Source organism: Gorilla gorilla, chromosome 2 (assembly GCF_029281585.2).
Source record: "Gorilla gorilla gorilla isolate KB3781 chromosome 2, NHGRI_mGorGor1-v2.1_pri, whole genome shotgun sequence".
Taxonomy (NCBI): Eukaryota; Metazoa; Chordata; class Mammalia; order Primates; family Hominidae; genus Gorilla; species Gorilla gorilla.
In genome coordinates, this window is record NC_086017.1 from 82038746 (window position 1) to 82064368 (window position 25623).

At 46.7% G+C, this 25623-nt stretch overlaps 1 long non-coding RNA gene across 1 annotated transcript; it reads left to right on the plus strand.

The window, feature by feature from the left end:
• Positions 1–2416: 2416 nt before the first annotated feature.
• LOC101145393 (uncharacterized) lies at positions 2417–24007 on the plus strand. Its single transcript, XR_008678006.2, has 3 exons — positions 2417–2520; positions 8861–8967; positions 21423–24007. It is a non-coding gene; the product is annotated as an uncharacterized lncRNA (long non-coding RNA).
• Positions 24008–25623: the final 1616 nt, after the last annotated feature.

A 25623-nucleotide genomic window follows, 5' to 3' on the forward strand; every position in this document is an offset into this window, starting at 1 on the left:
GCATGACTGTGGATCATGGACCTCTGGGTCATTCACAAATCCTGGAACTTCAGAGGTAATTTGGGAAGGCCAAGGTCAGCCCACTTAAAACAGTTCTCTCTCTTTCTCTCCCAATTTGAAATTCCTACTAACCCCAGAGTGAGCAAATTACAAGGGAACATTTGTTGTGAGAAGACATGGCAGGCCAGGACCATTGGCCAAAGTTGGGCCATTCAACATGTGTCATTGTTGGAAATGGGACAGATAGTCTAATTCTCTAGTGAGGAGATTTAGAATTCTCTGGAGACAGGAGAATTTCATTTCTTTGCCAGTAATCTAGCTCATCCTGTTAGAAAAGCCTTAAAAGTGCATCATAACAGAGAGAGCTGAGTCTGACACCCAGCCCCGCATGGGTAAAGTCAGCTCCATTTATTGGACCTAGATGTAAATTTTGGTAAATAGGCTCTTATCTTTCAGGGAGGGTTTTCTGAGAGACCCTTTGCCCAGCAGAGACCTCGGGGAAACCAAAGATGGCAAAGAACTATCCACTCTGTTCTCTGGCCCTATCTCTCCCAACTTCCACCTTTGCTCAGGTAGGTGGAACCTTCATGTAAATGGTTCCCTGCTTATAACGCACATTGGAATTGCCCAGAACGTGTGTTCAGAATGCAGGCTCCAGGGTCCAACTTCCAGGTTGCGAAAGCTGATATAGCACCCAGGGATCTGCAAGTTAATTTTTAAAAGAAAGTCACATGGGGCAGTAATTCTAGCAAACCTTCCTCCTAGGCCGCTGCAGAGCTGTAGAAACCCAGTTGCACAGGGCTTTATGGCTGGCAAGGGCACCCTTTGCTGTGTGCATCCCAGAGGAGGCACGTCTGAAGTCTGCAGAGGAAGCTTCTATCTTGCCTTCCAACGAATTCCTGCTCAGGCCAGCAAGGAAGAGAGTTTGAGTTGTTTATGGGGTAAGAACAAGAAATCTGTTCTGATTGCACTTCATAAAACTGCTTTACACAATTGTGACTTGCTTTACCATTGTCATTTACTGTGGTGATCCAAATGAATCAGCCCCAGTCTCTGGTTTCATTCCACCCCTTAAGCCTTCCCAGGATTTAGTGCTCCCGAGTCCCTTTCCACTAGGCCAGCAGGCCTGGATCCCTGCCGCTACGTGCACTGTGGAACATTTGGAGAGCTTTTGTTATAATGCCAGTGGCCAAGCTCCACCCTGAATCATGGAAGTCAGAATTGCAAGGGAGGAGTGGGGCCCAATGTAATGCTTTCTATCCACTCCCTGGGTGCTAGTGATGGTAGTCAGAGTTAACATTTGTGCTAGGTTTTCTAGCCTGGCTGCACATTGGACTCCCCAGAGCAGCTTTAAAAATCCAGATGATGCCCAGTTCCCACACCCAAAGAGACTACATTAGTTAGTTTAACATTTTTTCCCCAGCAATGGAGTGTTTCTAAAATCTTGCTCAAAGTTGAGAGCTACTATTTAGGCCCTTCTCTTCTACAAGGAAAGTCCTAGCACAAACTCGTCCTGGAGTCATTATTAACTCAAACATCTTCAGGTTCCTTTGGGGGCCTAAGAGAGAAGGTTTGGCTCCCAGACGCCACGATGCCCAGGAATAGAGGGCTCTTGCACTCAACTGGGGCTATGTACGTGTTTGTTGACAAATGGAACTTTGCTCAGCCTGAGAGCAAACTCTGTAGTTCAGTGGGTTTGCAGACTTGCAGTGCTACTCAAAGTGTGGTCCCTGGACTAGCAGCAGCAGCATCAGGGAAACTTGTTAGAAATGCAGATCTTCGGGTGCCACTTTGGACCTACTGAATCAGGGGTGCTTGTCGGTGTGGGGCCCAGCAATCTGTGTTTAGTAAGCTCTCAGGGTTATGCTGGTGCATGCATGCTCCAGTTTGAGAAGCACTCCCTTAGTGTGCATAGGAATCACCTAAGAAGCGATATTAAATGTAAGATTCCTGCACTTCCCTGCAGAGAGGCTGATCCTGGAGGTCTGAAGTAGGACCCAGGAATCTGTTCTATTAGTCAGCACCCCAGGATAAAAATGGTTCCAGGGTCACACCTAGAAAAGTCGAGTAGAAGCCATTTGCCCACGAAGGACAATGCTCCATCTGGCCACGTATCCCACAGCCTGCGAGGCCTCCAGTCTTCCCTCCCAGGCTCACACCCCCACTCACAAAGCTTCTGGAGTATTAAGCCCTTTCCACTCCCTAGCCTTCCCTGGAAAATGGGCTAAACCAATCCACAGGGGGTGAAGGGCAGAACCGGTGTCCCAGCACCAGGGTTCTGTTGCAGCTTCAGAAGCCTGTATTTGTGGACAGAGCTCTTCCGAAGGTTCCAGGAGGACGAAAACATCCAGTGACTCCCAGATGTTGCTGGGCTGGATACATTTATTTGTAATAATGCTCCTGGCTCCACGCTTCCAGATGGACAGTCCCAAAGAGAATGGTTTGTTTCCTTTCGTCTTCCTCCACGATGCATTTTACGATTGCAGAGGGTCCTGCTTGCCATGTGTTTGCTTCTAATCTGTAAGTGCTTTTCCACGGGCTTGGCTCTTGGCAGTTCCCATATTTACCGAGGAGAGCACACGCCGTCAGAGGCTGGCTCCCGTCCAGCCTCCTCCAGAGTTCAGTGTTTGGAGGTTGGCAGCAGATGAAGAAGCATGGCCTCTCTGTCGCCGGCTCAAACTTTCAGGGCGTTTTGCCCCTCGCACTCAATTTCTGTTATCTTTGAGGGGCTTGCCTTTTAATTTGTTTCTCCGGCAGCCATGCTAATAAATGGGCCACGGCTGAAGAGCTGTCTGAGAAACAATAGCTGCTCAGTTCCATCAGCCAATTTGTCTCAGGCACCGTTTGTTATGAATCCTCCAAGCCCATTAACCCCTGAACCTGGGAGATGCTATCTCCCCAGGGATGAATTACCTTTATTTCCAGACATGTGTTTGCTCATTTAGTACCCTATTCATAAAAGCAGCCCTATTTTGGCACTGTTTTCCAGAAATGAAAGGGAAGGACACATCATTTGGGAAGAGTGGCTGGCCATAGCCTAAGAATGATGGCTGACATTTACTGAGCGGTTACTCTGGGCCAGGCACAATGCTAAGTGCTTTTTCGGACATTGCTTTTCAGTCCTCGCCACAGTCCCGAGTCCTGGACAAAATCATGAACTGCATTTTGCACAGGAAGCAGCTGAAGCACAGAGGGGTTAAATGACTTACCCAAGAGCACTCAGCTGTAAGTGGTGAAGCTGAGAGTTGAACCCTGGTATCTGTTTATTTTAAGTCAACTCTCTCACCAGCTGGCCGAGCTCCTCCCCTTGAGCTCTTCCCACTTGGGCTGGGGACAAGGAGGGACATTTGGGTCACAGGAAAGAGTTCATTGGCCTCTAATGATCGTTACCAATGGATTTCACTTTCGGAAAAGAGGTTTGTTGACAAAAGTGCCACATCTGACTATTTTGAATTTGAGTGCTTATTTTAATCCTGAAGTTTATTTTAAGTTACACACACTGTTTTATTCATGTGAGTGAAAGGACAGAAAATTGTACTTAATACTGCACAGATCTGTCACCATTCAGCTTGAATTGATATCTACCCATATCTACTCTTGAAAGTGGTAGGATGCAACCAGGTCTCCTGATGGCTTTGGGCGGTGCTTGTTCTGAAAATCTTAGAAGACAGAAGTGATTCATCTTCTAGAATTAGATTTCTTATTGAAGTTGAGTTAGTCTGCATAACAAAACTAAAATACCATTGTTTAAAACACAGTCAATTCCCTTACACCAGGATTTTTTCTTTAGCAGTGTTCTCGAGCTTAACATGTTAGAATCACCAGAGAAATTTAAAAGAAATCATGATGCCTAGGCTGCGCCCCAAAAGACCAATTATATCTGGATCTCTGGGAGTGACATCCAGGCATGAGCATTTTTCAAAGATCCCCAGGTTATTCCAATATACAGTGTGGCTGAGAACCAGAGCTCTGACATAAAGCAGCTCCTAACAATTCCGTGATAATGGTGCCACAAAGTCAACCCAGGTTCTTTCCATCTTTCTTTCCATCTTTCCACTTCCACCCTCACCCTCAGCACCTGGCATTCATTATCAAGTTTATCATATGATCCAGTATAGCTGCTGAAGCTCCAGCCATCACATCCGGATTCCAAGTGGGAGGAAGACAGAAGGAAGGGAAGAACTAAATGATGTAATGCCTAGCTGTGATGGCCTGAATTGTGTCCCTCCTAAATTCATATATTGAAGACTTAACCCCCAAGGACCCTATATTGGAGATAGGGATTTTAAGAGGTAATTAAGGCTAAATGAGGTCATTAATGGTGGGATCCTAATCTGATAGGATTGGTGGCCTCAGAAAAAGAGGAAAAGGATCTTTCTTCTCCTCTCTCTCTCTCTCTCCCTCTCTGCCCCTCTCTCTCTCTCTCCCTCTCCCTGTCCTGCTTCTCTCCACGCCCCCACTTTCTCCCTCTCTCTGTTCCCTTCCCCTGTGTGAAGACATGGAGAAAAGCAAACCAGGAAGCAAGAAGCAAGCCCTGACCAGCACCTGACCATGCTGGTACCCTGATCTTACATTTCCAGCCTCCAGAACCATGAGAAACTAAATTTCTGTTGTGTAAGCTTCCCAGTCTGTGGCATTCTTTTATGGCAGCCCTAGCAGACTAAGACAGTGGCTGAAGTCAGCCTCCTTTCATCATTCTTCCCAGAAGTTCCAGTGGCACTGCTGTTTATACGTCATTAGCCAGACATCACCTGGCCACCACTACCTGAAAAAGGGGTGGGTGAATGTTGTCTCTTTGCTGGGTTCATCACTATCTTTAATAAAATCAGGCTTCTATGACCAAGGAAGAAGGGACAAAAAGCATTTAGGTGACAACCAGCAGTCTCTGGTTTCAATGCCTTGATGAAAAAGGGAGATGGGGTGTAGGGGTTTGGGAGATGAGAGTGAGCAAATGAGAGCTATGAGAGCGCCTAGGAGAGGGCACTTTGGAAACAAGGAAATTAAGCTCTGGTAAGCGCTACCACATGTTAGGGAGTGCCAGGAACAGATGGCAGGATTTCTGTGTGGGAGTTTCCGTGGGACCCGGCCTGCCCACCGCCTCTCCACCACATCACATCTGTTGTTAAAGAGGCCCCCGTGTAGAGTCCAGCTGTTGGAAGAGCAGCCCTTCTATCGGGTTGGCCTTGCGATCACAAATCAGTTTGCTCAGAGGTCCCTGGACAAGCACAGTGACTCAGACAAGCAGCGTGTTTTTTCAGGCTTTGTCACACACAGGGAATGAACTCTTTGGCAGCCCTCTTCTGAGCCAGCATAGGAAGGGCTTGGGAAAGCTGGAGAAATCCGAGGTGCACAGACATCTGGCATTGCCCGGAAATATAGACCAGGAGCCTGTCTTTGTTCAGTGAGCAACTATTTGAGGATTTACAGTGTGCTGATGTGTGTGCTGAGAGGACAGATGAGGTCCGTGCTCTCACAGAGCTTATGTTCCAGAGGGATGAACAACAAACAGTTGAACAAATAAGATAATTTCAGATGGGGCAGTGGGGAAAAGATGGGGCCACATTAGATAAGAGTCAGATGGTTCTCAGGGAAGCAAGAGGTTTTGTTGTTGTTGTTGTTTTGTTTGTTTTTGAGACAGTCTGCTCTGTTGCCCAGGCTGGAGTGCGATAGCACAGTCTCGGCTCACTGCGACCTCCACCTTCTGGGTTCAAGCGATTCTCCTGCCTCAGCCTCTTGAGTAGCTGGGATTACAGGTGCTTGCCACCACACCGGGCTAATTTCTGTATTTTTAGTAGAGACGGGGTTTTGCCATGTTGGCCAGGCTGATCTTGAACTCCTGGCCTCAAGTGATCCAACTGCCTAAGCCTCTCAAAGTGCTGGGATTACAGGCGTGAGCCACTGGGCCCGGTCAGCAAGAGTTAATTGATGAAAAAGAACCCAGACGTGGAGAGAACTGGTGGGGGAGGTGGGAGGAGTGAAGGGAAAGAGGTTGGAGTGTTTGGGGAGTAGAAAGGAAACTGGGGGGTTGTGGGGCAGTGTGGACAAAGAGTGGGCAGAACGTGGGGTCAGAGAGGAGGCAGGGACCGGGTCATGGAGGGGTGGAGACAGTATGGAAAGACTGAATTTTCATTTAAGGGCAATGGAGAGCTACTGGGCAAATTTAAGCCAGGGAGAGACAACCACTGCTTACTTTTTAAAGATCACTCTAGCTGCCATGTGGATAGTGCATGGCAGTATCTGGCCGTTTATCAGAAATATTTGCCAGCCTCTGGACTGGAAGGGAACACAGTTGATGGGGATATATGTTGGTTGGGGAGAGACTGGGCCAACCAGATATATTGGTAGTTTGGGTGCGGGGGAAAGGGAATGATGGAATTCAAATTTTAGGCTTTTGGCTTGAGGATCTTGGTGAATGATGGTGTCATTTACTGAGATGAGAAGATCATGTTTGAGAAGGAAAACCGAGAAGTCTTTTGGACATGCTATTTGGAGATGCCTGATAGCATAGGGACAGGCAGAGCACAGAGCATCTCTCTGTACATGGGTCCATCTGGGTTCTCATGCCATTCAGAGGACTCAGTGGCTATTCAGAAGTTACTCCACAAGGGAGCCAGCCTTCTCACACAGGGGAACATGATCCCCGGGAGAGTCAGGAATCAAGGGGACAGACACTAAGATGGACCCACAGCAGAGCCCTTGTGAAGCTCAGAAGAATCAAGAGAGCCAGGGGACATGATATGCACTAGCTTTGAATTTGGCCAGAAGGGCCAACCAGTGGCTAGCGTGGCATTAACACCCCTTTACTAATGAGTTGAATTAGTGGCAGCATTATATATATGTGTCTATGTAAAGGGTATGAATTGAGAGACTTTAGGTTCCCTTCTCACCCCCAAAATTGTTTTCCTATCTGAGCTGGATACCTTTATCTCAGATCCCTCCATAATCACCCAGTTTTTTCAGTTGCATCATATGAGGCCAGTAATAAGACACAAGTGGTGTCATTCACTCTTCTGCGTATCAAGTTAGAAGCCTCAGAATTATCTTCTTTCTCTCTCTCGGTTGTATCTTTGAAATGTCTCGCATATCATCAGGCTTCACTCTTCTAGCCTGGATCAAAGTAATAGCTGCCTAACTGGTCACCTGATTGATGGCAGTTGGTCCTCACCCGGTTTCCACGGTGACTGACAGGACACACATCTCATTGTAATGGACAATGATGGTTTTGTCTGCCAAGAAGGGCAACTGTCTTCTATCAGCCCCTCTCTGCATGGCATGTAGCTTTTGATGGGGCTGCTGATCCTGGGCCTCTGGCCCCGGCCACAAGTGGGCAGATGACTGGTGTGGGCTAATCAGAGAATGCCACCATTCCAGCTCCAGAGATTTAGTCAGTGACTGACATGCCAGGAGTAGAGAGCTTGCCCTTTCCCCCTGAAGTTCAACATTTCTGTAGGTTGGTGGAAAAGTTATTGTGGTTTTGCTATCACCTTCAAAGGCAAAAACCACATTTACTTTTACACCAACCTAATAGCTGATTGAGCCAATAGCTAAGAGATTAACCAGGCAAAAAAAGAAAGGAAAAGTGCCCCAGGCAGAGGACACAGCTCGTGCAAAGGCCTGGTGGCAAGAGGGAGCATGGAGCACACCAGGCATGAAGAGGAGGCCGGCACAGCTGCAGTGGGAATGAAGAGGGCCACAGGGAGCAGGTGGCATGACGTCTGTTCACAGCGGCAGAAGCAGTAATGGTGACAGTGCAGCAAACATTTAAAAATGGCCCCATATGCTGGGCATTGTCCTAACCGCTTTACAGGCAGTCACCCGTTTAAACCTACAGTAATGCAATGAGGTAGGTATCATTAGCATTCCAATTTGACCTATGAGGGAAGTAAGACAGAAACAGGTACTTTTCTGAAGTTCTATATAGTGCATGAGATGAGATGGAGAGAGAGAGAGACAGGAAGGAGCAAATACAGCATGTGATGAACAGTGACACATTATTCACAGACCAGTCACTAGCCCCAAGCACACACCCCATGACACTGGGTAGTGTCACCAGTTGGTTTGGCCAGAAGAGCTCATGGCCGACACGCTTTTCCCCACCAAAGCCATGGGTAATGTTGGCATTAACCAGCACTCCCCACCAAGATGCTTTTGGTAGAGGTGCACCCCCGCACCCCCTCTGTAGATTTACCCTACCTCCTCTGGAGAACCAAATAGGCACTACCATGAGGTCAGAGTCCTCAGAGCATTGAGGGGAAGCATTCATTACCCATCGGCTCCATAAAGCACTGAAGTGGGGCAGCCAAGTGCCTGACCCGTAATTGGAGACTCAGCCCCGTAGCCCGCTCTGCCCCCATGCAGAGAGCAGGTTCCTGGATTCACTTCCCATTCCTTCTGCTGCTTTTCCACATGGCTGGATTTATTTTCAAAACAATTTATAGTTACATTAAATATTAAAGGCACTTTGCAGGTGGTGTTTACTGTTTGAAAAGTTAACAAATGTATGTTGTGCCGTATGAAATGGCAAAAACCAATTTGGAGCGCTTGATGGCTTGGGCTGGGTGATAGCAACGTGACAACTATTTCCATATTTTAATGAGGCAGCTTCTTCAGAGCAGCCCTGTTACGTGATTGGGTGAGAGGGTCACACAGTGCAGACTAAGCGCGGGTGCCAGAGATAGAAAGGCCACCGCTAGCCTCTCCGCTGCTCCCCGTAGCTGTTTGTGAAGCCCAGGGCTGCATGGTGGCCTATTTTATGATAATAACTTTACAGTCCTGTTGTTCTTTGGGGACTTCACCCTGTGCCTGGTGCTGTGATGAGCACTCTCTGTTCTTCTATGATAGACTTATCCATTCCTTCTAGACTCGTTTATGGAACGCACACGCTGTGCCAGGCATTGTGCACAGAGAGACCCAGTTCCTGCCCTCTTGGAGTTTATATGACATGAGCTGAAGACAGAGAAGAAGCAAGTAAGCAGACTCAAAAATAAGGGAGTTGTAGATTGTCATTAGCAGCTGAAGGAAATAAGTGAATGTAGTGATAAGGATTAACGGGAGATGGGGCAGGGTTGGTGAAGAAGGCCTCTCTGAGAAGGTGCCACTTAAGCTGAAGCCTAAAAGATAGCAGCTCAGCCGTGGGGAGAGCCAAGGGCATTCCAGGCAGATGGAACCGTAAGTGCAAAGGCCCTGAGGCAGAAAAGAGCCCAGCAATTGACAGCAGGCTGGAGCCATCCTAGAGCCCCTAGCACAGAAGAGAGGGTGGCTGATATTAGAAATCTGCATTTTACAGATAAGAAATCCACAGCTTAGAGAGGTTAATTTTTCTAACTGAGGTTACCTAGCCAATTAATGCAGAGTTTCTGATTGGGTAGGTCTGAGGTGAAGCCTGCGTATTTGCATTTCTAACGAGCTCCCAAGTGATGCTGATGGCTGTTGTCTGCAGACCACACTGCTTGACACTGAGGCTAATTCAGATTGTGTGCTGTTGTCATAAGATGGAAACAGAAGCCATACGCAATGACATCCCTAGTTCTGACCTGTGCCAGACACTGATGTTTGTGCTTATATATATTATAGATAGTGTATTTTCAAAGCAACCCTTTGAGGTAGGTATTATTTTTATCTGCATATCTCTATTTCTACAGATAGAGAAACTGAGGCACAGAGAGGCAAAGCACTTTTCCTAAATTTGCACAGCTGGTGGGTGACCAAGCTGGAATTTGAACCTAGCACCCGGCCTCTCGGGTCTGCCATCCTGCCCCTCTGAGGGAAGCACTTCTGATCTCCATGTCTCTGGTGCCATTCACTCAAGTAATTACTAACTAAATTTCATAACTAACCCTGCAGTCGGCCGCCTCCCTGGCCTTTGTGGCACTGAGTTTGGAAGTCCTGCCTTACTCTGAAGGTTCCTTTTGTTTTCCTGCTCTCCTTCCCTGATTAGTTCAAGCAAATATTCAAAGGAGCACACATTCCCTGAGCTCCTTCTGACTGATGGGTGTTGTCACAGGCTTCTGGAGAGAGCTTGTCTGCAATGACTTCTCCGTGGATAATGGACATCGACTTGGCTGCATTTCTCACGCCTTCCCCTTGGGTTTAGCAATCTCACATTCTTGGAGATGTTGATGGAGCATCTGTGATGAACCAGGGGCTGGAATGAGAGCTTTGCAAACCCTCGAACCTGTGCTTTTGGGGAGGTGTTATCAGTCCTACTCTATAGATGGAGAAACTGACATGCAGAGAGGCAAAGAAAATTGTTCTGGGTCTCATAACTGACAAGGGGTGGTGCCAGGATCTAATCCCACGGTTGGATTAGTAGATCCTGAGCCCTATCTACTTCATATACTCTCTGGCTCCATCAGGATTATCTGTAATGAGAGGCTCAGGAGGCCCAGGGTCAGGACCACATAGCTGGTGTCAGAAGGGTCCAGGACAGGGGGTCCATCGCAACAGGAGAATAAGCAGATCGTGGAAGGTCAGGCATGGAAGCCACACAGCACTCAGCCTTCTAAATCCTCCTATGTGCGTCTTTTGATAGACAGGGAAACTGAGCCCCCTGGGGTGGGAAAGGTTCATTTCTAATTAATTTCTCTTCTCTCTCTTTTTTTTTTAAATAATTTCAACTTTAGATGGAGGGGGTACACGTGCAGGTTTGTTACCTGGGTATATTGCATGATGCTGAGGTTTGGGGTACAATTCATCCCATCACCCCCATACTGAGCATAGTACCCACAGTTAGTTTTTCAAATCTTGTCCTCCTCCCTCTCTGCTCTAGTACTCTCCAGTGTCTATTGCTGCCATCTTTATGTCCATGAGTGCCTGATGTTTAGCTTCTACTTATAAGTGAGAACATGCGGTATTTGGTTTTCTGTTCCTGCATTAATTTGCTTAGGATAATGGCCTTCAGCTGCATCCATGTTGCTGCAAAGGACATAATTTTGTTCATTTTTTATGGCTGTGTAGTATTCCACAATGTATACGTACCACATTTTCTTTATCCAGTCCACCATTGATGGGCATTTAGGTTGATTCCATGTCTTTGCTATTGTGAATAGTGCTGCAATGAACATTCAAGTGCATGTATCTTTTTGGTAGAATAATTTCTTTTGGATATATACCCAGTAATGGGATTGCTGGGTTGAATGGTAGCTCTGTGTTAAGTTCTTTGAGAATTTCTCTTCTTTATAATACATTAATCCAGGCTTTCTCCACCTTGGCACTATTGACATTTTGGGCCAAATAATTCTTTGTTTTAGAAGACTGTCCTACACCCTGTAAGATGGCTAGTGGCAACCCTGACCTCTACCCACCAGAGGCCAGTTGCACCTCCCTGGCCCCTGGCCAGGTTGTAACGACTAGCAATGTCTTCAGATTGGAGGCTGGTTGAAAACCCCTGCATTCATCTGACCAGGCCCCTTGCTGGCTTACAATTCTTCAAGTTTCCCATAGTTTTTCTGGATAAAATCAAAACTCCTTTGCTGGATCTATAAAACCTTCAATGATATGGCCCTGCTAATGTAATTCAAGACGCTTGTCTCTAGCCAGCACCCTCCCCAACGCCCAGAGAAAAAAAATAATAGCTGACAAATACCGAGTACTTCCTAAGTGCGAGGCATTGTTCTAAGTATAAGTGCACTCCAAGGGTCACCATCTGTATGTCATAGTTGAGAAAATTGAAGTCTCTAGAGTTTAAGAAATGTGCACAGGGACACATGGTTAGCCCCTGGCAGATCTCCAGTTTGAATCCTGGCATTCTGACCTTGCCCCCAGCCCCTTTGCTTAACATACATAATAGTAACGATCATTGCTCGAGCTTCTATCAATGCCGTTCCCTGAGGATGAAGCCCCATCCTGCTTCTCTGCACCGCTGACTCCTCTCACCCTCACTGTTCCCGGACAGTGGAGACAGCGTCTCTTTCGTTGCTCATCAAATCCTATGCCTGGCACAGCCCCAAGCTCAGCCAGTGTTTGTAACTCACCGGGTGTGTCAGCCCAGGACTCACCTCTCCTGGCAGGGCTGTCTTCATCAGGGATGATTTGCTTGACCAAAACAAACTCACTTGAGCTAACTTAAACACAGGGAAAGCAATCCTGAGGAGTTAGGTTATCTTGCAGGTCACAAGGACAAGAATTCATCTGGGTATCCTCTCATTTAAGACTAGAAATTCCTCACAACAGACTGGTGCTGGGAATTGGAAAGCTGGCAGGAAGCAAATGGGCTCTTCCTCCTCTCTCTTTGGGTTCTTAAGGAGCACTTTTCTCTTTCTCTGCTTCATTTGCCTGCTTTTTGCTGTAGACCAGCCCCCAGCTCTCTGTTTGCACACCAGAACATGTGACTCCCAAATGCCTCCCCAGCACGGCCACCCCAACCACCCCAGCACAGGCAGCTCCAGCCCAAGTCTATGCACCTTAAAGGTTTAGTCCACGAAGCGACTTGATTTGTAAGTCTGAGCCCTAAGGCCAGGTCACTGGGAGGGAAATCCCATTGGCCCTGCTTGGTCTGGGGGTCACAGATGGCTACAGATGACTCACTGGGGACTCTGGGAATAATCTCTCTCAAAAGGTAAAGTGGACTGGGACAGAGAAGATGAGTAAGAAAGGAATAGAAATCCAGGGGAGGCCAGGCGTGGTGGCTCACACCTGTAATCCCAGCACTTTGGGAGGTGAGATGGGCAGATCACTTGAGGTCAGGAGTTCGAGACCAGCCTGGCCAGCGTGGTGAAACCCCCATCTCTACTAAAAATACAAAAAATTAGCTGGGTGTGGTGGTACATGCCTATAATCCCAGCTAGTGGGGAGACTGACTCAGGAGAATAGTTTGAACCCGGGAGGCAGAGGTTGCAGTGAGCCAAGATCACGCTACTGCACTCCAGCCTGGGCAACAGAGCGAGACTCCATCTAAAACAAAAAAAAAAAAAAAGAAAAGAAAAGAAAGAAAGAAAGGCAGGGGAAAATTGAAAATTACAACAGAGGAAACAATGAGGTGAAAGAAAGGCCCAGTGTCTCAGATCGCCCCGGCTGTCCCCTGAGTTGAGGACGCATCTCTTTCCTCCTTCTAAGAAGAGGCCTTGTCACGTTGTTCTTGCTGGCAGAGCTGGAAAGGCTTGAAGGAGACCACCCAGTGAGGTCACCACACAGTCCTCTTTGCTGCCCCCCATCCTCCCTGCTTTATGGTACCCAAGTCAGGGCTGCTGACCAACCACTGAGTGTCTTGACAAGTCTCAGAGAAGAGATGGACAAGGTACAAAAGTCCTCCGGCTGTTCGGCTGGGAATGGGCTCCCTAATTATGTTCTCCGCCCATACTCCCTCTGGCCACAGCTTCCAGTTAACTAGCAGCAGCCAGAGGGGTGGGGCAGGGGCAGACAGACCAGGTTCCAGGTAGTTGTGGCCAAGCCGGAGCTGAACACAGAATGTGGAGGGTGTGCTGGCTTCTGGACACCCCAGATTATGGCTCTGGTGTTGTGTCTATATGATGCAACCAGGGTGTGTATCTTGCCCCCAGGGAAAGGCCCTCCCCACTCCAACCACCACCACAGGTGGTGTGGAGAACTTGCTAGATGCACGCAGTGTCTTCTTCCTCCTTCTCAGGGGCCCTGCTGAGCCCAGAAGACCTAATTATATTTAGCGGGTTGCAGTTTAGGACTTGCGGTTAGGCAGGAAAGTGTGTGATTCTCCAAGTGTGATTCCCCCTAATACCTGCATCTGAATCCCCTGGGGAGCTTATAAAAATGCAGATTTCTGGGCCCCACCTTTGACCTATAGAATCAGAATCTCTGGATTGGTGGGGCCCAGGAGTCTGTACTTTAATAAACTTACTCTCTCCCCTCTGCTGCACATCAATCGTGCACACACCAGTGATTCTGTTGTACTCAAAAGTTTAAGGACCAAAAATCACTAGCACAGTGGTTAAAAGCTTGGTGTCTAAACTCGGAGCCTGACTCTCTTATTAGCTGGCCCTGTGGCCAAATTAGTTACGATGCTTCATCTCAGTTCCCTCACCTGTAAAATGGGCATAAACACAGCATGCATGTCATAGAGTTACTGGAAGCACTCAGTGCCCTTAGCTGTAAATAGTGAGCACTGCCTAATGATAGCTGTCATGCTTTGTTGTTGGTGGAGGACAGAGAGGATATGAAAGCTGTGAAGGCCAAAGACTAGAAGCCAACCCAGACTTAAGTCTAGAGCTGGGGGACTGGGGTGCCAGGGAAGAATGATCCCTGAGCAGAGCACAGCAAAGATGAGATGTCATCCAGGGCAAGGCCCAGAGGAGGTCACGTGCTGTAAAGTCCCTGCAGTGAGACAGCATGGGGCACCTAGGGACGAGAGCCAGACACAGTCAAGGGCAAGAAAGACAGGTAGGCAGGAGCCAGACTGGGAGAGGCCTGGTAGACCAAGGCGTGGGCACTTGATTCTGTGAATGATGAAGGGTCGTGTAGGTTAGATTTGCACACTGTTACACCTTTAGACACGGGCACCTGAGGCTCTTGCTTAGGGTGTGATTTTCAAGGCTCTACCCTGGAGCCCACTGCCTCCCTGACAACCTGGTTGAGGAGTGGTGATACCTAAGGATTCGCCACCTGGAACCTACATCCACTTCTTTATGCATCATGCTTTACATACTTGGAACTCCTGCTCCAAACATCCTGAGCCTACCTTTAGGGTCTGTGCACACCTCTTTCTCTTGTCTATCTTCCTTCTCCAGGGAGGCTGCTACAGCTTTTGTCCAGCAGGCCAATCTGAGAGGCAACCGTGTGTGTACAGGAGGGGTGGGCAACTCTTGGACTTGCAGTCTATGGGGTCCACACGCGTGGGGCTGGAGATGGGCCTTGCACCCTCCTTTGTGCTTTTCTCCCAGGTTGCAGTAGGTATCGGGGCAGGACTGTTGCAGATTTGCTCTCTGGCTGGCCAGAAGGGAATGGACTAGGCGAGGCCTCCAGACTCAAGGCCTGCAGACCTGTTATGAGCCTGTTGCCAAAATCCCAGCCAAAGAAAATGGTGGCTTCTGGCTAAGTTGTGGTGGCTAGGAGTGGGGGAAGGTGACTGATTCAAGAACTATTCAGTAGGTGGCCTCATACTGTTCCCTGTCTTGTCTTTGACTGCTCATGGGAACCAATCCACGATTCCACAGGGAGGAGGAGAAAGTAATTTGAAGCTAGCAGCGTTAGATGCAGAAACAATAGGCTTATCCAGACTATATAGAAAAAGGTAAAAGAAAAAAAAAATCAGTGACACACAAAAGCTAATACAATATTACCTCACTTGCAGAAGAGCATTGCTGAAAGACAGGACCTCTGGTGCATGGCAAAGACTGAAGAAGAGAGAAGTTGGGGAGGAAAGCTTTGAGTTTATGTGAGACTAAGGCTAGGTAGCAATCTCATGCCTTCTCATTGCTGCCAATGAAAAAATTTTAGCTTGCCATCAAAAAATAGAATTTCTGGAAAACTTATATCCTCCACTATGTGCTTGACAGCTTCCCCATGTTTGAAGACTCTTCTGATAAGATCAGTGTGGATATTAACACATGTGACCTTTTGATATTATGTAACAAAATGTGTCAACATTTGGTAGATCTGCAGAACTCTGTGAACCAATATTTTCCAAATAGTTGATATAATGTTATAGAATCACACATGGGTAAAAAGTCCATTTAAAACACAACATAGACAGATTGATTTTAATATGATAAAATATAAAAGCTCACTGATAGGGTTTCAGATTTCATGTTGCATCTAACCAGTACAAAAACTACCACTTGTTGAGTTTTGGTATAGTATCAAAAAAGAATAGCCACAGTTATCTGAAGAGGGTATTAAAATCGTCCTTTTGTTTCCAACTGTGTGAAGCTGGATTTTTAAATACACTTTAACCAAAACAATGCATCACAATAGATTGAATGAAGAACATATATGGGAATCTGGCTGTCTTCAATTAAGACAGAAACTGAGGCCAGGCATGGTGACTCAAGCCTGTAATCCCAACACCACCTTGGGAGGCTGAGGTGGGAGGATTACTTGAGCCCAGGAGTTCAAGAACAGCCTGGGCAACATAGTGAGTCCTTGTCTCTGCTAAAAAAAAAAAAAAAAAAAAGTTGTGTGGTGTGCACCTGTAGTCCCAAATACTTGGGAGGCTGAGGCAGGAGGATGATCGCTTGAGCCCAGGAGATCGAGGCTGCAGTAAGCCGTGATCGTGCCAGTGTACTCCAGCCTGGGTGACAGAGCAAGACCTTGTCTCAAAAAGAAGAAAAAAGAAAAGAAAAGATTAGATTGGCAAAAATGTAAAAACAATACAACTTTATTTTACTAATTTTTAAGAAAATATAGTTATTTTTCATAAAAATATGATACACATGTTAACATATAAGGGGTTTATTATTGTTATTCTAATGAGTTAATAAATATTTTAAATACATATTTTTAAAAATATTCTTTGGGCTCCTGTAGTTTTAAAGGTATAGGGTTCTGAGGCCAAAGTTTGAGAACATCCATTCAAACTATTTCTTGGAAAAATCTCACTTTTTCACTTAAAACCATATCAAGGATATCTGTTCAAATATAATATCTAATAATATAAATAATGCTACATTTTTAGTTCTTAGAGTATGCCCAGAAATTGTGCTAAGCAGTTTGCAAGCATCAACTCATTTCCATTTACTCTTTACAAAAGAACCTGTGTGAGGTAGGTTCATGTACCCCAATCTGCAGATGAAGGCACAGAGAGGTTAAACTGCTTGCCCAAGGATACACAGCTACTTAGGTGATCCAGCCAGTTTCAAACTCAGACACTCTGACTCTAGAGCCCCCAGGTTTCGTAGTAACTGAAAGTATGGAAGTCCCAAGATCTCTGTGAATAAATATACCTTGAGTAGGTTTTAAGGACTAGAGTGGTATATAGGGCTTTGCTTAGGAAAAATTGCAACATAAATTTGGGTAGGTGATTTATGTAGCCATGAATCTTTCTCACCATAAGTAATCTGTGGTCTTGGTGTACCTGTTGTGTTTTTGCACAGGCCTTCTAGCACCCCCCAAAAAACTCAAAGACCAGAGAAGATTAGCTGTTCACCTGCACACTCTTTTGAGACTCTCGGTGAATACCAAGGGTTTCCCCGCCGAACTGTGAAGAATGCCTTCTCTAACCCACTTCAATCCACCTTCTGTCTTCTTATCTGCTGTTTCATAACCCCATAGTTTTCCTGTAGCCATGTATCCCAACTGGTAATGATCTGTTTGTCAACTGGATTGCTCAGACCCCTGCTCCCCAACTAGATCACGTCAGGTCTAGTTGCTCCTTGAGAACAGGGAACCTGGCTGTTTGCATTCATCCTTGTGTCCTCTGAACCTAGGACAGTGCCCAGTACACTGTAGCTCTCGTAAATGCTGGTTGAGTGAATGACTGTGAAGTAGATACTCTCAGAGCTCTGCACCTAACCCCTTCACTGTTTCTGTGCACACCAGCTCCTGAGGGACTCTGTTTCCTACCAGTCTGTCCCTGCACTTCTTCATTAGGGGCTGCTCTCAGGCAGCTAGAGCCTTGCTGCACCAGTCAAGTGCTGGCGATACCTGAAAATGTATGCTCCTCTGGGGACAGCCCTTAACCAATGACAGGTGGTGAGAATTGCAAGTAGAAATACTTCATCATATCACCCCTCATCAGGACACCCAAGATGCACCCCGTTTCCAAAGGTTCCCTGCAAGATTGAATCTAAAGTATCTTCATGGCAGGGGTCTCCAACCCCCAGGCCATGGACCAGTACCTGTCCATGGCTTGTTAGGAACCAGGCCGCACAGCCGGAGGTGAGGCTGGTGAGAGAGTTAATTTTCACCTGTATTTACGGCCACTCCCCAACACTTGCATTACCACCTGAGCTCCACCTCCTGTCAGATCAGCAGCAGCATTAGATCCTCATAGGAGCACAAACCCTATTGTGAACTGCACATGCAAGGAATCTAGGTTGCCCGCTCCTTATGACAATCTAATGCTGGATGATCTGTCACTATCTCTCATCACCCCAAGATGGGACTGTCTAATTGCAAGAAAACAAGCTCAGGACTCCCACTGATTCTGTATTATGGTGAGTTGTATAATTATTTCTTTATATATTGCAATGTAATAATAATAGAAATAAAGTGCACAATAAATGTAATGTGCTTGAATTGTCCCGAAACCATCTCCCCACCCTCCTGGTCCACGGAAAAATTGCCTTTCATGAAACTGGTCCTTGGTGCGAAAAAGGTTGGGGACCTTTGCTTCATGGGACTTGGCTTGCCACTATACCTCTGCATGCTCCCTTCCCCTTCCCATCTGACTTCCCCACCACCCTGTGTTTTTCCCTGTAACACTTCCTCATACAGCAGGCATATCTTTGCCTCTGGGTCTGCTCCTGGGAAACTAGACCTAAGACAGTTTGGAACTGTGTCTGCCTATGAGGCATTACCCCTCATGCCTTATAGACACTTCATGTTTGTTGAATGAATGATACCAGGATCTCATTTGTAATCCTAGAGCTCTCGGGCAAGATTTAAGGAGTGGAATGGCTAAGAAAGACACAGTTCCAACAATATTCTCTAGAAACCTTGATAATGAAGACCTCTGGGAGAGTGGTATCACCAGTGGAAGGCTGGAGCTGGTTCCTTCTGGCTTGTGGGAGCCAATTGTTCCACATTCTGGAATTTCATAGGCCACTTGTTAAATGCTAAGGAGCTTGAAATTGGCCAAGGTAGGAGTATTTACACCACAGAAATTGGCAGATGCTCCAAATCACAGCTATTCCCATCCCTCCTCTACCTTCAGGGAGCCAGTTTACTCCACACCACTGGACATAACCCTTCAGGGTTAACAAGGAAAACCTGTATGATAAATAAAATATAGCATATTGGCTAAAACTATGGGTTCTGTAGCCAGAGAGACCTGGGTTCAACTGTATTGTCATTTATTGATTCTATGACTTTGGCAAGATACTTGATTGCTCTGTTCCTATATTTTCTTCATCTATAAAGCAGGGCTAACACCATTCATCTCTTGACATAATACATATGGTCCTAATGCCTCATGTGTAGAAGCAGCTCCATGAATGCTGGCTATTATTATGTTAGAACCAAGAGACATATAGCAAGGCCTGGAATATGGTCTTGGAGACTACTGTCATGGTGCCCCCAGGTCAGCAGACTTCACCTCACTGCTTTATTTTTTAATTGTCAGCCCAGCCCTGTCAGGTCACCTTGGCCAAAAGCTGTGGTCTGGTGACCTCTTAAGAGGATTAATTGCTGGTCTCAGCTGAATGCTTATCACGTAGAAACGCAAGGCACCAGATGTTGGCTCATTCTACAGATCTCTCGAAGAAAGAATGAGCACTGGGACTCTGTCTCTGTGGCTGCCTTCTAGAAAAGACAATCCACTGGAGGCAGATTTGTTAGCAGGAGCTGTGCCCAGATGGCTGGAAATCACATTGCCTCTAAGACCAAGACCCACGGTCCTGGGGCACTACAGTGACACAATCCCATCAGACTTGGCACCAATGAAGCAACACATTTCCTGAATCAAATGCAATTGATTAGCTAAACTTGAGCAACCTGAGGATGGTGTAGACAAGGCCGCCAGTGTCCTGCCCATGTCTCCTGGGGACCAGCTCACACCTGCTGGCTTCCTTTCTGCCACTGCTGCCTTCCACTCTGGCCACCGTCAACCCCGCACAGGATACATGTCCCTAGGAGTAGCTGGCAGCCCAAGATTGATGGGAGTTGGTGGCTAAATCCCCAGCTTCCTCACAACTTGGGTAAGACAACGCAAGGGTGCGCTCTACAATGTCTCTCAGTACTAGTAGACTAGTTACTAGTAGTGGGATGAGTCCAATTGTCCACAAGAGTGACCTGCTCATGACACACCCTGATGGACTGCCTTCCCTTCCCTTCCTCACCTCCCCACTCCCCTTCTAGTACCTCCTGGTTCACTTCCCAAATAAAGTACAGGCCCTCACAGCTTGGTTTCAGAGTCTGCATCCAAAGACAATAGATGCCAATTATTCAACACCTACTATGTGCTTTCCTCTGTGGAAAGGTCATAAAGTGGGTGGGTCAGGGTCAGTTCAGAGAAAGAAGAATGAGCCAAGCTAAGAGTGACAAAGGGGGCTGGGATTTCTTTCTTTTTTTTTTTTTTTTTGAGACAGAGTCTTACCCTGTTGCCCAGGCTGGAGTGCAGTGGCATGATCTTCCGGCTCACTGCAACCTCCACCTCCCGGGTTCAAGCGATTCGCATGCCTCAGCATCCTGAGTAGCTGGAACTACGGGCATGCATCACCATGCCCAGCTAATTTTTGTATTTTTAGTAGAGACGGGCTTTCACCATGTTGGCCAGGCTGGTCTCAAACTCCTGACCTCAAGTGATCCGCCTGCCTCGGCCTCTCAAAGTGCTGGGATTACAGGTGTGGGCTAGGATTTCAGATGAAGGATTGTTCATCTTCAGCTGGCCTTCCATCCTTCTTGGGTTTTGACATGCAATGCATATGTCAACCTTATAAACATTTACTGCAAGTGTTTTACAAGACCCAGAATTATGGGTTTGCTGAAGAATCCCAGAGAAAATGGAGCAGACCTTTAAAATGAAGTTTCTGGACTGGCCTTTTCCATGAATAATAATAAAAGACAGCATTTATGAGGCTCTTACTTTTTGTCAGATACTGTGACCAAGGGCATGATCTTATTCAGTTGCCAAAACAATGCTATGTGGCAGGTCCTACTATGTTTCATTTTGTGGTTGAAAAAACTGAGTCTCAGAGAGATTAAGTCATTTGTCCAAAGATGTCCAGACAGGTAGATGGTGCAGCCAGGAATCCCATGGTCACCGGTGTGCCAGGCCCGGAGTGTGATTAAGATGTATAGATCAAAGCCTCCCTCTTCCTCTATCCCACTGGACTACCAGATCCAGGGAATGGCGCATTTCTCTGATTGGTTCTGTTTTTGACAAGGTGCTGATGCTCATTGTGGAACACTGCAAAATACCCCCTCCTTTCTTGACCTTTCTGTCTCTGCAACAGCCTCATGTGTTCATCACAGGCACATCAGGTGGAAGGGAATGAAAGCCAGTGTGACAAACAAGACAAAGAAAGCCCAGCATTGCCAGTGGCCTGGGACCTGAAAACAAGTCATTGTGTGTTAATTCTTCATGGAAGAAAACTAAAGGTCGTGTGTGTCAGTGTGAATGCTGGCTGTGAAATTAATGCTTTGGCCAAATGACTCAGTCGAGACAGAAACATGATTTTGTTCGCGCTGGTGTGAGCCAACATCTCAAAAAAAAAAAAAAATGCTGCTTGGAATCAGTGGAATCTTCGAAGGCCAGGCCTTTCAGTTTCCACTGCTCCTAACCAAGCTACTTTGGTCTCTCTGATTGCTGCCCTGCAAAGACCAGACAGAACTCACTTTTCTCCATCTTTCCACAGGTGTAAGAGCTACCAGAGGGAGGAAAGTGGAAGCTACCAGACGGAGGAAGCATAAACCAGGTCCTGATCCCTGATTAATTGAGAATCAGCCAGCTTGGGAAGGGGATGGCTGCGCAAGCCCACAGAACGCAGACTCCCAGAGGAGGCAGGGGTAGGAAAGCTCTTGGCTGTGGCCTGACTGTCTGGGAGACGGGAGTCAAGATGGCTTGGTTTCAACAAACTGGCTTTGATTACTTGGCGTTTGGCTCTGTGCTCTCTGGCCAGGTCAGCCTGACCCAAGGTTGTCACCCCAGAGGACTGTGAAATAACAAGTGCAGTTAACTGGCCACTGCTGATCTGCGCCTAGAAGACAACGTCTCAGTTGTTAAGGCTTTTGTTGGCCTGCTCAGGAAGCGATTCTTTTTGCCTGCAAATTATTGTAGGTTCCTGAGGGAACCGTGCCAGTCCTTGCCCTTTAGCTGCTCTGCTCTGTGCTGGGCTTGGGGGGTGAGAGAGGAGACAGAATAGGGAGAAGGAGGAGAGGGGAGGCCGTACCTTGTAGGTGGATATTTTAAGGCTCTAATGTTAGCTGTGGTTGGAATTGACCAAGGGAGGCACGAGCAAGAGGTTGGAGGGCCGGAAGAGGAAAGAAACCAGAGTTTCTCTCCAACTCCTCTCTCTCTTTCTCTGCCTCAGATGGTCAAAATTTTAAGAAGACAGAATCCAACAGGGCTGGGATTAGGATGAAGTGAATGAGGCTGAGCTGTGCAAATACGAGGTCAGATCCTGACCTTGTTCATCATGGAATTTTTGCATTAATGTTGATATTTTTTAAATATTGTGTTGAAATATTTATCTTGATTACTGAGCTTTTTGACATTTCCTTAGACTTTACCCCAAAGCAAGAGCCTTGCTTGTTTCACCCTGGTCCTGGCCTTGCCTTCCAGTGTGTCAGACACATTTACACACAGAGAAAAATAGGCAATCCAAATGGTCTAACTCTATTGGATATTCTCTATGCTGCTTTCATTCACTCAATAATGTGTAGTTGAGCACTTTTCTGTGTCAATGAATATAGTTCCACATTATCCTGGGCTTGAAGGATGTGTTATCAAATATTTTACTAACCCCCCACTGATGCATCTAGCAGGATCTGTCCATGCCCTGCCCATATCTCTAACATTTCTGTGTGCTCCAGCCAAACTCCACTGCCAGCTCTGCATTTCTGAGTGGAAAGTCTCGTTTCAGATCTGCAGAATGCCATGCTGCCTATCATTTCAGCAGGGGAAACTGCCATAGAATTAACATCTGCCAGGAATAGCTCTTGACCAATGACTAAGGGGGAACTGGTGTGTAAATACCCCAGCTCCCTTGCCCATTGGGTGGGACAACTCAGGTGTGTGCTGTACACTATATCCCAGAGCTTTCTCCATGGGTACAAGCTCCAGTTGCCCACAGTAGTACTTGGCTTAATTACCTGCCTTGATTGGCTGCCTGTCCTTCTCCATATCACTTTTCCTTTCCCTCCTGGGGCTGTCTACAGCCCCAACCCAGTAACAACTGCACTTGCATCTTTGTCTCAGGATCTGCTTCTGTTAAGATGGACATTCCAATTATTTTGAATTTTTCAATGTTAACATGTTCACCACCCATATGGATTTTGGCATATTAATAGCTCCCACCCCCTCCTTTGGGGATGTGGTCCATACAAGCCAAGGGTAACAGAAGAAGGTAAAGTAGAGAAAAGAGACAGAAACTCTGAAATGCTACCATGCATCTCAGAGTTATGTCCTATAAAATGAGCCTTTTCAGTATGTGCTGTGGCATCAAAAGTGTTGAGAAGCATTGTTCTCACTGGTCAGGCTGTGCCTTCACCTCTGTAGCTCCAATGAGTGACACATAGTAGATAATGGATAAATATGTGTTACATGAATAAAGGGAGGAGTAATTGGTTCATGTTCTGAGCCTCTGCCAAGCTGAGTATATGAGACCTTTTGATTTACCTGAGCAGTTGAGCATCTGTGCCTCAGGACTCTCTAGTTCTACCATCAAGACAGAGAATGGTGTGATACTCAGGTTAACAAGGTGAGTCCAGGAGTGTTGCCCTGGAGGCATAAAACAGGGGCCCAGCCTTTGGAGATAAAGCATGCTCTGGTCCTAAATGGCAGCAGGAGAAGAATCTTCCCAAAGTGAGAGTCAGGCCACAATACCTCCCCTGGGAGGACGTCTGTGCCTGTGTATGTTGGAGAGAGAAGGAGCTTTTTCATCCCAAGTGAGTAGAGAGGTTACATCCTCTGACTGCTTCCCCCTCTCTCTGTCTTTCTCTCTCTCCTGCTGTGAAGGCCAAGTATGACTTCACAGAATCCCTAAGCTCCATAAATCAGTTCTAGATCCATCCCTTGCAGCTGTAATGAAAGCAGGATTTTAATAAAAACTGGATACTTCTACTGTTTCAATTGCTATCAGTTGACTCTAGAAGCATTTTTCTAAGATGAGGAAGGAAATCTAGTCACTCCAAGAGCCGACAAGGGAAGGCTGTAACTTTTCCTGAAATGTCCTCATAGAAGCCCTGGCTTTTGAGTACATAACACTCTCTCCCCCACCACCACCCAGCTGCCAACCCAGATCAAGGTTGACTTTGTTCACGTAGCCTTTGTAAATGGCTTGTCCCAGACAGTGACCCATCTGATCATGTCCGAGCTACCCCACCTCTTTTCCCCTGTCTCCTCCCCACACTGAAGATTCCTGCTCTGTCCTGTAATTCCCTTGGAGAACAGATGCTCCCATTCCAGAACCACCGATACTGCTGGGAGTTTGTATTTCAAGAGACAGCAGCCCCTTTGGGAGGAGCCGAAATGGTGGTCAGCCTTCCACTGTCACTTTGAAAGGTATAACATTTTATTCCCTGAGTTTGTATGCCTCCATTTTGACTCATCTTCTCTTCATTTCTGTCAGCATATTTACCTGTACTTCTGTCCACAGTTAAATCTTTGCCCATAAGGAGTTCACCTTGGAAATGACAGCGTGACCCGACTTCACACTAAACATCCTAGACCATGCACACAGACGGTCCTTTTACCTGGGACTGATAAGGAAAGCCAAGCTTAGGATTTGTGTCATATGAAGGCTTATTCTCAGCAGCCTGGCTCCTTGATCTCGCCCAAAGGCAACTTTTCAGCTTCCCATAAATCATTCATTTATCTGCATTACATCATCTTTGCAGGACAACTGCATAGAAGTAACCTCCCAACCCAGCTGACCAATCTGCGCAGGTAGCAAGCGCTCCCTACATAACTTCTTAGTGGCCTCCCTGCAGGATTGGTTCCCTACCCACTTGTATTAGTCAGCTATTACCAAAATAATGCTATGTAACAATCATCCTCAACATTTGGTGGCTTAAAATAACTATCGATTCTCTCCACTGACTGTACGGTTCAGCTAGCTCCAGGCTGAGGATCGACCTCAATCTGCTTCACTTGCTAACCAGAGTATACTCTTTTCATGGCGAATAGTGGGGATGCCAGAGACCAAGTTGAATTGCACACTTCAAGCCTCTGCTTGTGTTGTAGTTGTTCCTATTCATTGACTCAAGCAAGTCACAAGGATAAGCCTCAAGTTGGTAGGGCAGAGGAAGTATCCTCTTCCCTAAATGGGCAGGGAGAAGAGTGAACGTTTGCTGGACGATAAGATTATCAATCACACTACCCCTCTAGCCTCATCTTGAGCCCTCTACCCCTTAATTCCTATTTAGCCGGTCAAAATGTACTGGGCGGTCTCTAGCCTCAGGACCTTTGCATATGCTGTTCTCTCTGCCTGGAAGTCTCTTTCTCTTCCTAGTCCTCAATTACTCCTTCTGATTCTTCAGATTTATGTCTCCTTACTTCCGCAGAGAATTCTGCCCTAATCCCAAGACCAGGTTGAGCCTACACTCTGTACCAGGCACTGCCCTTAGTCACTGCCCAGCTTCCAGGAAGCCGCTCCATTCATAGCACTCTGAGAAAGCTTCCCGTTTTCATGCTTTTGCTCCCTCTATCTGTGATCTCCTGTCTTGTTGTTGTTGTTGTTGTTGTTGAGACAGTATCTTGTTCTGTTGCCCAGGCTGGAGTGCAGTGGCGCAGTCATGGCTTACCATAGCCTCAACTTCCTGGGCTTATGATCCTCCCACCTCAGCCTCCTGGGTATCTGTGACTACAGGTGCATATCATCATTCCTGGCTCATTTT